The 16,549-nt window shown below is 44.2% G+C and overlaps 1 protein-coding gene across 2 annotated transcripts in view; it reads right to left on the bottom strand.

The window, feature by feature from the left end:
* The window catches only part of triqk (triple QxxK/R motif containing), an 86,058-nt gene extending 81,111 nt beyond the window's left edge, over positions 1 to 4,947 (bottom strand). The window contains exon 1 of one of the 2 annotated variants that reach the window (XM_078215995.1): positions 4,789 to 4,947. The gene's annotated coding sequence lies outside the window, so the exon portion shown is untranslated. Of the gene's footprint in view, positions 1 to 4,487 lie in introns of both variants that reach the window. The other variant, XM_078215994.1, reaches the window with a different exon arrangement.
* Positions 4,948 to 16,549: the final 11,602 nt, after the last annotated feature.

The raw sequence follows: 16,549 nt of genomic DNA, 5'->3' as shown, positions 1-16,549 counted from the left end.
AAAGGGAGTCTTTTGGGTTATCTTTAACTTGAGGAATTATATGAACTAATTACGTTTTCTCTTTTCCAAGAGAAAAGCAAAAAACTGTAGATGCTGGAATTCAGAAATAAAAGAACAGAAAGTACTGCAAGTGTTCAGAAGATGTGTGGAGAGAAACATGTCAACAGAGTTAATGCTGACTTTTCATCAGAACCCATTCTGGCCCCTCATTTTGCTATTACAGTCTTGCCCTTTCTATCCAGTTCTCTCCAACCTCTTTGCTTTAAAGTGAACTCTCCCTGAAAACAAATTATTCTATTGTGCCTTTCATTTTCCAATCTATTCTTTATTATTAAACTTAGACCATAAGACCATACAAAATAGGAACAGGAGTAGGCCACTGAGCCTCTCAAGCAAGAGAAGAAATTCCTCTTCATCCATAGGGGAGACAATGGCCTAGTGGTACTATCGCGAGACGATTAATCCAGAAACTCAGCTAATGTTTTGGGGACCTGGGTTTGAATCCCACCACAGCAGATGGTGGAATTTAAATTCTACAAAAGAATCTGGAATTACGAGTCTACTGATGACCATGACACCATTGTTGATTGTCGGAAAAACCCATCTGGTTCACTAATGTCCTTTAGGGAAGGAAATAAGAACATAAGAACATAAGAAATAGGAGCAGGAGTAGGCCATCTAGCCCCTCGAGCCTGCCCTGCCATTCAATAAGATCATGGCTGATCTGACGTGGATCAGTACCACTTACCCGCCTGATCCCCATAACCCTTAATTCCCTTACCGATCAGGAATCCATCCATCCGCGCTTTAAACATATTCAGCGAGGTAGCCTCCACCACCTCAGTGGGCAGAGAATTCCAGAGATTCACCACCCTCTGGGAGAAGAAGTTCCTCCTCAACTCTGTCTTAAACCGACCCCCCTTTATTTTGAGGCTGTGTCCTCTAGTTTTAACTTCCTTACTAAGTGGAAAGAATCTCTCCGCCTCCACCCTATCCAGCCCCCGCATTATCTTATAAGTCTCCATAAGATCCCCCCTCATCCTTCTAAACTCCAACGAGTACAAACCCAATCTCCTCAGCCTCTCCTCATAATCCAAACCCCTCATCTCCGGTATCAACCTGCTGTCCTTACCTGGTCTGGCCTACTTGTGACTCCAGAGCCACAGCAATGTGGTTGACTCTCAACCTCCCTTGGGCAATTAGGGATGGGCAATAAATGCTGGCCAGCCAGCGATGCCTATGTCCCATAAATGCATTTTTAAAAATCTGTCTTAAATTGGCGCCCCTTTGTTCTGAGACTACGCTCTCTGGTCCTAGACTCTCCCATGAGGGGAAACATCCTCTCAGCATTTACCCTGTCAAGCCTCTTAAGAATCCTATATATATGATCACCTCCCATTCTTCTAAATGCCAATGAGTAGAGTCCCAACCTTTTAATCTTTGCTCATTGGACAATCCCTTCATACCAGGGATCACCCTAGTGAACCTTCTCTAAACTGCTTCCAATGGGATAAATAAGGGAACCAAAACTATTTACACTGCTTCAAATATGGTCTCACCAGCACCTTGTACAGTTGCAGCAGGACTTCCCTCCTCTTATACTCTAACCCCCTTGAAATAAGGGCCAACATGCCATTAGTCTTCCTGATTACCTGCTGCACCTATGTGCTAGCTTTCTGTGTTTCATGCACAAATACCCCCAAGTGCCTTTGATTTGCAGCTTTGTGGCTACAGTACCTAAGAAAAATCAAGCAGTGTGCCTTAATGACTATCAGCCTGTGGCTCTGACATCCATCATTATGAAGTGCTTCGAAAGGTTAGTCATGGCACAAATCAATTCCAACCTCCCAGACTACCTGGATCCACTATAGTTTGCCTACCACCGCAACAGGTCCACAGCAAATGCCATTTCCCTGGCCCTGCACTCAACCCTGGAACACCTAGATAACAAGGACACCCATGTCAGACTCCTATTTATTGACTATAACTCAGCCTTCAACACTATTATTCCCACGAAACTCATCTCCCAACTCCATGGCCTGGGCCTCAGCACCTCCCTCTGCGCCTGGATCCTGAACTTCCTAACTCACAGACCACAATCAGTAAGGATAGGCAACAACACCTCCTCCACGATCATCCTCAACACTGCTACCCAACAAGGCTGTGTTCTCAGCCCCCTACTATACTCCTTATACACCTATGACTGTGCGGCCAAATTCCCCTCCAATTCGATATTCAAGTTTGCTGACCACACCACCGTAGTGGGTCAGGTCTCAAACAATGACGAGACAGAGTACAGGAATGAGATAAAGAATCTGGTGAACTGGTGCGGCAACAATAATCTCTCCCTCAATGTCAACAAAACGAAGGAGATTGTCATCGACTTCAGGAAACGTAAAGGAGAACATGCCCCCTGTCTACATCAACTGGGACAAAGTAGAAAGGGTCGAGAGCTTCAAGTTTTTAGGTGTTCAGATCACCAACAACCTGTCCTGGTCCCTCCATGCCGACACTATAGTTAAGAAAGCCCATCGACGCCTCTACTTTCTCAGAAAACTAAGGAAATTTGACATGTCAGCAATGACTCTCACCAACCTTTACAGATGCATCATAGAAAGCATTCTTTCTGGTTGTATCACAGCTTGGTATGGCTCCTGCTCTGCCCAACACCGCAAGGAACTACAAAAGGTCGTGAATGTAGCCCAATCCATCATGCAAACCAGCCTCCCATTCATTCACTCTGTCTACACTTCCTGCTGCCTCGGCAAAGCAGCCAGCATAACATACCGTTCATAGAGAAGGAAACGAGAGAGTGACGAATGTACTATTACAGTCATAGCTAGGATGTAGAGAAAGATCAACTTAATGCAAGGTAAATCCATTCAAAAGTCTGAGCAGCAGCAGGGAAGAAGCTGTTCTTGAGTCGTTTAGTACGTGACCGCACGCACCCCAGACATTTTCTCTTCCACCTTCTTCCTTCGGGAAAAAGATACAAAAGTCTGAGGTCACATACCAACCGACTCAAGAACAGCTTCTTCCCTGCTGCTGCTCAGACTTTTGAATGGATTTACCTTGCATTAAGTTGATCTTTCTCTACATCCTAGCTATGACTGTAATAGTACATTCGTCACTCTCTTGTTTCCTTCTCAATGAACGGTATGTTTTGTCTGTATAGCAAGAAACAATACTTTTCACTATATGTTAATACATGTGACAATAATAAATCAAATGCTGATGGACCAGAGGGTTTTTACCTGGCAAATATTATTCATAAGTTTGCTTTAACTCAACTGTTGCTCTCATATTTTGAATAACTCAAATTTGGTGGCGATAATAGTTTTTTATTTATTATTGTCACAAATAGGCTTACATTAACACTGCAATGAAGTTACTGTGAAGATCTCCTAGTCGCCACACTCCGGTGTCTGTTCGGGTACACTGAGGGAGAATTTAGCATGGCCAACGCACCTAACCAGCTTTCAGACTGTGGGAGGAAACCAGAGCACCCTAAGGAAAACTACGCAGAAACAGGGAGAACTTGCAAACTCCACACAGACAGTCCCCCCAAGCCGGGAATCAAACCCAGGTCCCTGGCACCGTGGGGCAGGAGTACTAACCACTGGGCCACCGTGCCCTGTAGTTACTGCCCTGTAGATCAATGAATTTTAAATTATTGTTGCATAAGTTGGAACACGAGTAGCTTATTGCCAGTGGTGACTGCAGTGGGAGGGTGGATCTTTTTTTTAAAACAAATGTGGGAATAACAGGTAAGATTTTTAGAAAGTTTGTATAAAGCATTTCAGATGCAGTAATATAATTTTTGCAAGGAGCTTGACCTTTCAGAGATTAAATGAACCATTACTGTGGTTGCAAACTAATTCTCACTCCATATTATCTTTTTGAAAAATAGCAACGTATGATATTTATACTAAATCTCCTGATTTTTGACATGATGAGGGTGGCATGGCTGTTGGTCAGTGATCTCCTCGGATGGGCTACTGATCTCTTGAGTTCTGTTGCTGTCAACCCAGGAGATAGACATGTTTGTAAGTGCAGTTCAAACCTGAAGATCTGGATTCTTATCCAGTCCAGCACCAGCCTGGTTTTCTGCAAAATATTCGAAGTACTGCCCATATCTGAATTTCAGCCAATCATAGAATATCCCGTGATCACACTTCCAGCAAAGTTACAATGCCAATGTGATTTGAGTATTTCCTGGTCAAACCCTCGAGTGTGTGTTGGACCAAAGTTGGCAACCCCAGTTTTTGCACTTTAAAAGTAATGAATTGTACAAAATACTTGGATACATATGATATGGCGCGAGTTAAATGCAAGATATTTCGCCTTTGAGTTGGCAAGAGTACAGCAGTTCGGATTAGAAGTATATAATGTACCTGCCCAATTTGAAACCAAAAGATCTGCGAAAGAATCACTGCACATTTTAACACTATACCCCCTCACCGTCCTGAAACACAAGAATTAAATACCTCTCAGTGCCAATGTAATACACTTGGTGAGCTCCACTCATAAAGACAACACAAGAAAATTGCCAACGTTGCTTCCGAGTCAGCCAGCCCAAATTGACGTTAGAGCCAACCAATCGAAGTGGTCAGGCCGTCCAATTAGCTGCGAACAGCGTGGAGGGGAGTGTTCAATGTTCTCACTGATCCACACCCCCCTCAGGATTGACGTGAACAAATCCCAGAGTGGGAACACTGCTCTCGGGGACAGGGTAGGCGCTCAGGATCTGGCTGCTGCACGAAGCAGCTGAAGTCCGACAGTCAGTACCTGCTGCACAGGGCGCCCGCTCCGTCCCCCAGCGCCGCCGTTGCTGCGGAGAACCCTGGCCCAGATCCGCCTCTCGCGCTGCACAGAACCCTGGCCCAGATCCGCCTCTCGCGCTGCACAGAACCCTGGCCCAGATCCGCCTCGCGCTCCCACTTCCGCTCTCAGCACCGCTCCTGCTCCGCAAAGGGCGAGCACAGGCCAATTGCAGCATCCCTGTCAAAGTCTCCAGACGCAAAAGCTGGAAAATCTCGGCAGGTCTGACAGCATCTGTGGAGAAGATTGGTTTCCAAACATGCTATCAAACCTGCTGAGATTTCCCAGCATTTTGTGTTACTGTTTCAGATTCCAGCATCCGCAGTATTTTGCCTTTAGCTTAGAGTCTGCAGACAACCAGTTTCGGCTCACCTGAGTGCAACTGATTTTAAAACCTCTTAGCATCACCTTCAAAGACAGTTCATAACTACTGCTCATGTTCCAGCATTGTATTCTACTTTTATCTTAATTTCAGCTGTGCTTTATCCTTCATTTTTGGGGTGTGAGCCTCACTGGCATAAGGGTGGCATTTTTGTTACCCAGTCCTTATTTGCTCTTGAGAATGAGCCACCTTCCTGAACCACTACTGCCCATCTGGAGTACAGTGCTGGGAGGAAGGACTTTTGACTTGGTGACTGGGAAGGAAAATATTACAAGTCAGGATGGTGTGTGTGATTTGGAGGAGATTTTGTAGGTGGAGGGTGGCATCCCAATGTGTCTGGTTCTTCTGGGTGGTGAAGGTCACGGATGTTGACAAAGGAGTCTTGGTGAGTTTCTGCAGCACATCTTGCAGATGGTACACACTGCTGCCATTGGGTCCTGGTTGTCAAGCAAGTGAATGGTTCAGCTGCTGAATGGTGTGCTGGTGAAGTGCATTGGGCTAATGTCCTGGATAGCGTTGAACTTCTTGAGTTGTCAGAGCTAAATTCATCGATGTAAGTGGAGAGTATTCCATAACACTGCTCAAAATGTGCCTTGTAAATGGTGTGGGCTTTGAAGAATAAAGAAGTATGTTCGTGCAGAAGCCCAGCCTCTGTATTTATATGATTTGCTTCATTAAGTTTTTAGATAATGGTAATCCCTAGGGTGTTGATGGTGGAGGTTCAGTGACATGAACCTAAGAAATAGGAGTAGGCCATTTTGCCCCTTGAACATATTCCACCATTCATTGTTGATCTGATTTTAAACTCAACTTCACTTTCCTGCCTGTTCCCCACAACCCTTGACTTGCCTATTGTTTAAAAATCTATCTCAGCTTTGAGTATAGCACTTCTTTGGAGTTGACAATTTCAAAAATTCCCAACCCTCTAGGAGAAGAAATTCCTCCTTACCTCCATCTTAAATGGATGACTCCTTATTCTGATGCTATGCCTCCTATTTCTAGGTTCCCTCTCAAGTGGAAACATCGGGGAGAATTTAATACCCCCACCAGAGGTGAGTTTGAAGGGAAGGGTGCATTTGATCAGCTGGCTGTTGGGTGGGGACCTTGCTGCCCTCCTGCCTGAATGCCAAGTGAGGCCCTTCAGCAGCCAAGAAAGCCCATTTAAAAATCTCACCTTGACACTGCTGGGACGGGGACGTGGAGTCCCTTGTTCAAAGGCATTCAGTGCCTGATCAAAGTACTTGGCATTGGGAAAGCTGGGCAGAGACTGTAGAAAGCAATGCCCCTGCCCTTTCCTCTGATGCCCCTTTCCCGCCAACATCCACTCTGCATGAGACCCTGCCCGCTGTTACTTTCTCCACGGATCCAATGGTAATTGCTGGTGAAGGGCCCAAGTGTATTACTGGCAGTAGCCACTACTCTCTGTGCCATTATTAGTAATAGTGAGCTGCTGACCTCTGATTGACTAGCAGCTCTGGAGGGTAGATTTCCACCCTCATGGGGAGCCCTGGTGGCAGGGTTTCCACTGTCAATTAAGGACTTAATTCCCTCTAGATTCCAGGAGATTGTGTCAGCATGGATCAGCAGATTTTGATGATGAATGATGGGCACTCACTGAATGTCTTGGCATCCACCCTGTCAAACCCCCTCAGAATCTGATATGATTCAATAAGATCATAGAAGTCATAGAAACCCTACAGTACAGAAAGAGGCCATTCGGCCCATCGAGTCTGCACTGACCACAATCCCACCCAGGCCGTACCCCCATATCCCTACATATTTACCCACTAATCCCTCTAACCTACGCATCTCAGGACACTAAGGGCAATTTTGCGCATAGCCAATCAACCTAACCCGCACATCTTTGGACTGTGGGAGGAAACCGGAGCACCCGGAGGAAACCCTCGCAGACACAAGGAGAATGTGCAAACTCCACACAGACAGTGACCCAAGCCGGGAATCGAACCCAGGTCCCTGGAACTGTGAAGCAACAGTGCTAACCACTGTGCTACCGTGCCGCCCCAACCACTGTGCTACCGTGCCGCCCCGCAGCATCATCTCTCATTCTTCTAAACTCAAATGAGTGTGGCCCAATCTGCTCAATTTTTCCTCATAATCCATCATTGGAATAAGCCCAGTGAACGTTCTCTGAACAAGTACTGTATATCTGTCCTTAAATGAGGAGAACAAATCTGTACATAGTACTCTAGGTGTGGTCTCACCAATGTCCTGAAAAATTGTAGCAAGACTTCCCTACTTTTATGTTCCACCCGCTTTGCAATAAAGGCCAACATTCCATTTCCCTTTCTAATTATTTGCTATACCTGCGTGCTCACGTTTTGTGGTTCATATACAGGGACACCCAAAGCATTTTATAGTCTCCATTTAAATGATATTTTGTTTTTCTGTTCAACCTATCAAAGTGGATAACCACATTTTCCCACATTGAGCTCTATTTGCCAAGTTTTTGACTCATTGTACCTATTTTCCACCTCAGTTCTGGGCATCTATGCTGGCATCATTAGCCATCTCTTCAATGTATACCCTTTGTCACCTATGGGCCATCTAGCCAAGGAATCAGAGCTGCCAAATAGGTCTGGCACCTGAGTTGTGAAGAATGAAGGAGTCCTGGCTGCTGCCCGGCTACCTGGCACGCAGCAACATGATCCACTGATACTGATCACAGATCAGCTGGACTTTCGATGAGTGAAGCTTTTCCTGTTGGTGAAGGTGCACGCCTGTCCAGCAGGAGTCTTTATGCCCATGAGAGTACAATCAATGGCTCCCTGAACTCTGGGGAAACCCACAATCCCAACAAAACCTCAGGCTCTGTCCAGTTGACTCTGGATGTCCAGTGTGCAGAAGATGTAATTCCCTGCCCTTTGAAACAAACCATTATTAAATACTTTGATGCAGTGGTGTGCAGCAGGTTGCGTAATGCTATTGAGGTGTCCACAGGCTTTCTCAAAGGACAGCGGGTATGTATGAACGCAAAATCACGAGAGGCCCAAAGCGCAATTTACGCCTGCTGCGATAACGGGAATCCTGATGTTCAATGTCGGAAAGCCCATTACAATAAACATACATTAAGGCAAATTACTGCAGATGCTGGAATCTGAAACAAGAACAGCAAATGTTGGAAAATCTCAGCAGTCTGACATTATCTGTATTGAGAAAACAGAGTTAACATTTCAAATCTGTATGACACTTTGTCAGAGCTGAATAAGCTTACAACTCATCATCAGGTCACTATACCACCCTCCCACCCACCGTGACGTAATCCATCCACGTCGTCATATTGGACTACAATAGGACTTTCACGGCATGCACCTGCCAAGCAGAACCCGTCAGAGGATTCAGGTGAGTGCATCGCTCAGTGCGGAGAGTGGGTCATGCCTGTGCACTGCCTCGGCAGTACTAGGGGACGGTGCCAGAGGGGTATCCTGTGGGGCAGGTGGTGTTCTTTTGAAACTTAATTTGCTGGCAGGAGCCTGTCCCACCACCATTACATCATGGGACCCACTGCTTTACGTTTTCAGGCTGTCACCCAAACGATACGGCGAAGAAAGCCACTGCTGGGGCCAGCAGCTTCCACGCTGTTTTTCCCGCTGCTGCGTCACTCTGCCAAAAAAAATAGGAAAATTCCACCTATTATCTTTGTTGCCTATAATTAGTCACCCACAATCTCAAATTCAAAATTGTTATCTCTATCTTCAAATCTCTCCAATATTCCACCCAATTTCAGCCAATCTTTGTAACTGCTACCCTGGGGTATTTTAAGAGGATAGGCTTGCAGACCATGTAGGTACAAACAAACAAGAGCTTTATTAGAAAGGTGTTTACCGGCTGTTGGGATAGACTGCCCGTTTGTCCTCCCAAACAGCCGATGACATCATCAACATATCACATAATTAGACTTTTATATTCCAACTAGGAGCAAACGTGAATTCACAACACTTTTCTCTTCCTTTACATCAGTGGTTCCTGCAATGAAATACAGTAACACGTAAACAATCAAAATTCTCAATATGAACAATTAACCAACACAACAGTCAATAAGTAAGACATTTCATAGGACATTGATTTCTGGTGGTTGTCAGTGAACCTCAGGCATCTGCTTTCTCTAGGGACAATTTCACCAAAAAAATTCCAAGTGCCAAACGAGCGTGAAAACAGGAGGGAATCATACCCATTTTTTGGTCAAGCTCCCAGATGCAATCGTATGCCACTTCATACAAAGATAGAGGCAAAGTGTGATTCTCGTCACCTGGGGGAGTGGACAGAGTCAATTCGTGCTGGGGTGCCGGCTGATGACTGCTAGAGGGCACAGTTGCGCAAGTGCCGATCTCTCAATGCAATAACTGTTTACAAGAGTACACAATTAATGCACTGGGAGATATCTCACTCCCCCCACCCTCCCAGAATCACACTCCCCTCCTCCCCCCTGATTGCATTCCCCCTGTCACACCCGTTTGCCCCCCCAATTGTGGCATTTTCGTCCTGGGCTCACTAATAATATTTAAATTCTGATTTAAATATTATAATCAGCCTCGGGCCTTTCCTGATCATGTTGGCTTCACAGTGCCAGTAGTATCGCGAGAGCCAAGAAACCAGGCACAAACTCATTTTTTCACCTCTCTTGAGAGCTCACCGGCTTGGAACAGCAAGCGACCAGTGGAATGAGCCGATAAGATCATACTCCCCCACCTCGTGTTTTTGGTTGAGTTTGGACATCATCCATAGTTTTTTCAACAGGAATTGACGTAGGATTTGGAGGTTGACTCGGTGTTGAAGTGTCCTCAGCTGAGGTACAGTCAGGTTCTCAGGAATGTCTAGATCTTCACTTGGCACAGTTTGTTACAGACTCTCCGTTGACTGTCTCTGGTAAACTTGTTCTAATTGATAAAAGTTGATTAGTCTGTCTTCTTAACATCGTCCCAAGTCTGAGCGGTGTAGGAGACCAGTCCTGGCTGTGCTAACATGATGTCAGGTATCCACTTCTCACTGGTAGTATAGTTCCTTGCCAATACTTCCTGACCTATCTGAAAACATGGCGTTTAATCCTGTTCTCATGCCACAAAACCTGACTTTTCTGTTTCCTCTCAACAAATTGATCTTATCTTAGGCAGCTTCAATAAATAAAATGCTATGCATAACTGATGTTTTACCATGAGTAATGCCAGAGAACTTTGGGTTGTCAAATGTGTTGTGTTCCTGGATGTCATCAGAGATTGGGTTAGTAATTTAGACAATGATCCTTGCTCTCGAGTTACCTTCAATGAATGCTGCATTGTCCGAACAAACCTTTCAGCCAGCCCATTTGTGGCAGGATGATAAGGAGCAGATTCCATTCTCCTTTAGATAATTTCTGAAATCTTGTGAAATGAACTGTGGCCCATTGTCACCAACAAGTTGTTTAGGGTAACTGAATCTTGCAAAAACATGTTCCCTCTGAGGACATTGTCTTCATAATGGTGACTTCAGGCCATTTCTACTAAGCATCTACCATAATGAAAAACATTTGTTATTTGAATGGTCCAGCCTAATCTATATGAACTCTTTGCCATGGCCCTTCTGGCCATTCCCATGGGTATAATGATGCTAGTGACGGCAGGTTTTGAACTTCTGCACAAGCCAAGCACATACCCAACTTCTCCTTGATTTTGCTATCAAGCCCTGGCCACCAAAAATAGCTTTGGGATGTCTCTTTCATCCTTACTATCCCACAATGACTTTCAAGAGATTGGGTTAGGACATGTTTCCTTAACAATAGTGAAATGATGACCCTCATTTCCCAGATGAGGCAACCAGTTTGTACGAATAGTTCGAATCTTCGGGTAACATGTGACTTCAACTCTGAGTTTGTTCCCGTGGTCTTGCCACAAAGTACCATATCTTAACTTCTAACAGTAGTGGATCATTTCTGGTATACTTAACTTATCCTGCAGTTACAGGAGTGTTATCGATTCCTTCAAAATAGAAAATATTACGACTCGAACTATTCATTGATGACTCATTAGGTAAAGGTAATCTGGAGAGTCCATCAGGATTCCCATGGAGATTTGAAAGACGATATTTTATCATGTATGTGTGTGCTGACAGCAGCAATGGCTATTTCTGCTTGCTGCTATAGATGGAATACCAGTGTGCAGCCTGAACATCATTGTTAGTGGTCAGTGATCCTTTAGTAAAGTAAATTTCCTTCCATATAGCTATCGGTAAGAACATTTGATCCCAAAAATGATGCATAGAGCTTCCTTCTCTCTCTGTGCATGGTTCATTTCTGCTTTGTTCAAGGATCTTGGTGCAAACTATTGGCTCCTCTTCATCATTGGGCATTATGTAAGAAGCCACTTCCAGGTTTGCAATCCTACCTCCCAAACTCTTCCGTCCTTTAATTTCAGCCTCTTGTCCACTCCTTCTTTTTAGTTCCCGCATTGGCAGCCCTGCTTTCAGCCACCTGAATTGCCTCCTTTAATACCTTCCATCCCTCTAATTCTCACCCCTTTTAAAAACAGCTCTTTAAAGCCATCTCTTTCACCTTTCTTTTGGTCACTCTTCCTTCTTTCACTCAGAAAGGGTTCTGCTCATACCTCTATGAAGCAGTTTGGATTCTTTTTGATATCAAAGGACTTATTGCTGTTTAATATTTACGATTCTGCAATTACACTGCGTTACACTCACAAAAGCAGAAGAATCATGAGGGAACTATTAGTTGTAATGTTTATGATTGCCAACATTGTCCCAGATTAAAAACTCATTTGGACATTTAAAGTTGTATTTCTTCATACGTAAATGTAAGTCACATTTTTAAAGAAAAGAATTGGTGATCATTAATTCTAATGAATGCCATTTGACAAGTAAGAGAACAATATAAATAAGAATCAATCGACAGTTCCAGACATGAATTTCAGTGCATTTATTATCAAGAGGATAGAAACTCAATATTATTCCATTTTCATGTTTGTGTGTCAGGTACTAATTGTTTACATGCTTCATTGGATCGTTTTATAACACATTTTTGAATTACAAGATTATAACACAAAGTCACAATCCATGCCCAAGATGGTAAATTATTTAAGTGCAATTTAATTTTTTTAAAAGACTTAAAATTCAGTAAGTTCTGAGAGTTCTGAATCGGGAGAAAAACAATTGTGAGCGACCAAAAATCATTGCGAACAATCTGCACCAAGAAAATTTAAATCCACTGTTGTTCTTGAAGTAATTTGAAATAGTGAAAATGAATAATGCGTAATTGTAGTGTCCTGACTATGTTAGGGGTTGTGGGTTTCACACGAAAATAAAAAGACCTGGTTTGCACACATAGGGCCCGATTTTACCATTTTGATCCTACGTGCTGAATCTGGGGGTGATCCAGATCCGACTTTTAGACCCGTTCTCCGGCGCCCCCATACGCACTCTGCCTGAAAAGAAAAGCACCAATTCTGATTCACGCTGCAGAAGCCTGTGGGCGGGGCTTATCACGCCTGAAACGCTGCTGCTCCGATCGGAGCTTCAACTGCACATGCGCAGTAAAACAAATTTGAAAAACGCTCCTCTGCCACATCACTCCCGGGCCAGATAACGCCTCCCCCCTGACCCCCAGAGACATTGCCCCACCCCCACAACATAAATCCCCCTTTTCCACCCCCACCCCCCCGCTACCCAGACCGATCACGGTTCCCTGCCCCACTTGCCCCCCACCGATCGCACGCAGAATGGCAGCGGACCCCCCTTCCCCACCCCCCCCCCCACCAGAGATCCATCTGACCCACCTCCCTCCCCCCCACACCAGAGAGCGATCAGACCCACATCCCTCCTCCTTGATTTGATTTGATTTATTACTGTCACATGTATTAACATACAGTGAAAAGTATTGTTTCTTGTGCGCTATACAGACAAAACATACCATTCATAGAGAAGGAAACGAGAGAGTGCAGCATGTTGTGTTACAGTCATAGCTAGGATGTAGAGAAAGATCAACTTAATGCAAGGTAAGTCCATTCAAAAGTCTGACAGCAGCAGGGAAGAAGCTGTTCTTGTGTCATTTGGTACGTGACCTCAGACTTTTGTACGTTTTCCCCGAAGGAAGAAGGTGGAAGAGAAAATGTCTGGGGTGCGTGGGGTCCTTAATTATGTTTTGCCAAGGCAGCTGGAAGTGTCGACAGAGTCAATGGATGGGAGGCTGGTTTGCGTGATGGATTGGGCTACATTCACGACCTTTTTTAGTTCCTTGCGGTCTTGGGCAGAGCAGGAGCCATACCAAGCTGCGATACAACCAGAAAGAATGCTTTCTATGGTGCACCTGTAAAAGTTGGTGAGAGTCGTTGATATGCCAAATTTCCTTATTAGTCTGCTGAGAAAGTAGAGGCATTGGTGGGCTTTCTTAACTATAGTGGGGGGACCAGGACAGGTTGTTGGTGATCTGGAGCCTAAAAACTTGAAGCTCCCAACCCTTTCTACTTTGTCCCCATTGATGTAGACAGGGGCATGTTCTCCTTTACGTTTCCTGAAGTCGATGACAATCTCCTTCATTTTGTTGACATTGAGGGAGGGATTATTGTTGCTGCACCAATTCACCAGATTCTCCATCTCATTCCTGTACTCTATCTCGTCATTGTTTGAGATCCAACCCACAGCGGTGGTGTCGTCAGCAAACTTGAAAATCAAATTGGGGGGAATTTGACCGCAAAGTCATAGGTGTAAAAGGAGTGTAGTAGGGGGCTGAGGACACAGCCTTGTGGGGCACCGGTGTTGAGGATGATCGTGGAGGAGGTGTTGTTGCCTATCCTTACTGATTGTGGTCTGTGAGTTAGGAAGTTCAGGATCCAGTCGCAGAGGGAGATGCCGAGGCCCAGGATACGGAGTTTGGAAATAAGTTTCCTGTCGTCCCCTCCACCAGAGATCCATCTGGCCCACCTTCCTCCCCCCCACCAGAGAACGATCTGGCCTGCCTCCCTCCCCCCACCGATCTGAGTTAGAGAGCCGCTGGAAGCTCTGAAATTACCTCCTCAGAAGCTGGAATGCCCTAAACAGACTTTTGCAGACCATGTCTGTTTCGTGCCGAATCTGGACAGGCGAACGCGGTGGTAAAGGGGGAAATGCAGGTAAGTGTGGGCGTGCAGCCCATTAAATCAATTTAAATGCATTTAAATTGACGTCGTGCCTGTTTCGGGTGTGGTGCCGATCACAGCCATTTTAAGCGCTTAGTAAAGGGGGAACGGGCGTGGATGCGGACGCGGATTGCGCTACTCGCCTCACACCCGATTTTACCAAATTTTTCACGCCCGAAAACGGGTGCAACGTGTTGGTAAAATCGGGCCTGTAGATTCAAAATAACCACAGCATGGCTTAATGCAGGCACTGTTGCCTTTACAGAATAGAAAATGAAACTAAGCAGAAGCCTAAGAAACACCCCAATGATAGCACCATTAAATCATGTGACCAACTCTTAAAGCAATCATGCAACTACTTAAATATATAACACTAATGCTTGTTGGAAATGATAAATTTTGAGGTCTTTGTCCAAAGCGCTTGGACATCTGCAGTTCTTGAAAACTATGTATTAATACTGGTATGCTCATAGAGCCCGAAAATAATACATAGCAGTACACAAAGCAGTCTATCTTTTGATAGATTACCGGCACAGAAATAAGCAGAGTAGAAAAGCTTAGGAATGGTTAGAGAACAATTAATTGGCAGAACGGGCCTGGCTTTAGGTGGCATAAGAACATCTTTATTTATGCAGAACAGATCAAAAGGTCATAGCACTACTTTGAACTACAATCACTGAATTACCTCCTCAGTCTAAATCATAGAATGATAAAACCCTACAGTGCAGAAGGAGGCCATTCGCCCATTGAGTCTACATTAACTCTCTGAAAGAGCACTTTACCCAGGCCCATCCATTCCACCCTCTCCCCCCCCCCACCCCTCCCCCTGCCCCCAACTACCCTATCCCCGTAACCCCATACATTTACCATGGCTAATCCACCTCACCTATACATCTTTGGACACCAAGGGGCAATTTAGTATGGCCAATCCACCTAATATGCACATCTTTGGACCATGGGAGGAAACCGGAGCACCCGGAGGAAACCCACGCAGACACGGGGAGAATGTGCAAACTGTACACAGTCACCCAAGGCCAGAACCGAGCCCAAGCAGTGTGAGGCAGCAGTGCTAACTACTGTGCCACCGTGCCGCCACCACTGTGCCACAGTGCTGCCAGTGTGAACAATGATGCGTTTTCTACCAAAAGTGGTAAAAGAAAAAACTAAAAACAAATTATAAAGCTCCATTGGAAGCTCTGATGGTGGTTTAAACTGATCCAGTGATTTTAAAAAGAATTTAGCCCTTTTAAATTTTAGTTTCTTTGTAAGGGTCTCTCTTTTCCTTTCTAGGGTGTTTGATTGAATTCCCAGGGTACAAAAGATGGCTGCACAATGGAATTGAACTAGAATTTGTTGATCAATCTTTTCAAGCAAGTGTCAACATATAAAATATAATGTTTGTGTCGGGACATTTTGAATTGTTAATTCTGACGCAAATTATGAGTTAAATGTAGCTCTAACCTAATGAGGCGTGGGGAGAATGAATGTGTACTGTTTAAGATACAGCCTAATTAATATTTTATTACAAAGTTTGAAAAAACAATTGTCATTTACGAGCAGTAATCAAAATTCTACTGGCAGATAATAATAAAATCAAAGGACAAACAAATAACTGTTATTTTGTAATAGAAAATTCCAGAAGCGAACAAACACCACAAAGAAAAACAAGGGTGCAACAAATTCAAGATTCATTAAAACCTATTGAGTTATTGATACCAAAATAAAATAATTTTGTTTCCTGACTGAGGATAGCCAAAAAATAATATTGGATAAATCTCTGCAGATTAGCCAACTTCATAAAAAAAACACATAGATCTTCAGTTATTAAATTGGAATGGAACGCATTGTATATTTTATTATGAACACGTAGGTTCCATTGAAAGACAAAAAGTGTGTTTCTGGAATAAAATATTTCCAAATTAAAGTTAACTAAATTATTTGAACTAATACTAATTATACTAACAATGTTTTTGTTATTATCAGTCACATCCAATTAAATGAAGAAAATGGCTGCCATGATTTTGGGAACTAGGACAGGGTCAACACTTCATTGGCTATAGAAGACTTTGGGACATCCTAAAGCTGGGAAAGGTTCTACGCAGAGGAATGTTCTTTCTTTAAGAAGATGGATCAAACTGAGTTTTAGTACATCGCAATGTGCAATCTGTCTACAAAGCTATTCGAGGATCGTGCTGTGGGCAAGTGGAGCAACAGTGGAAGAATGTCCAGAGAT

This window comes from Mustelus asterias, chromosome 7, assembly GCF_964213995.1.
Source record: "Mustelus asterias chromosome 7, sMusAst1.hap1.1, whole genome shotgun sequence".
In the NCBI taxonomy this organism is placed as follows: domain Eukaryota; kingdom Metazoa; phylum Chordata; class Chondrichthyes; order Carcharhiniformes; family Triakidae; genus Mustelus; species Mustelus asterias.
Note: the sequence above shows the minus strand (reverse complement) of the source record. Positions and strands in the feature narration are given on the sequence as shown.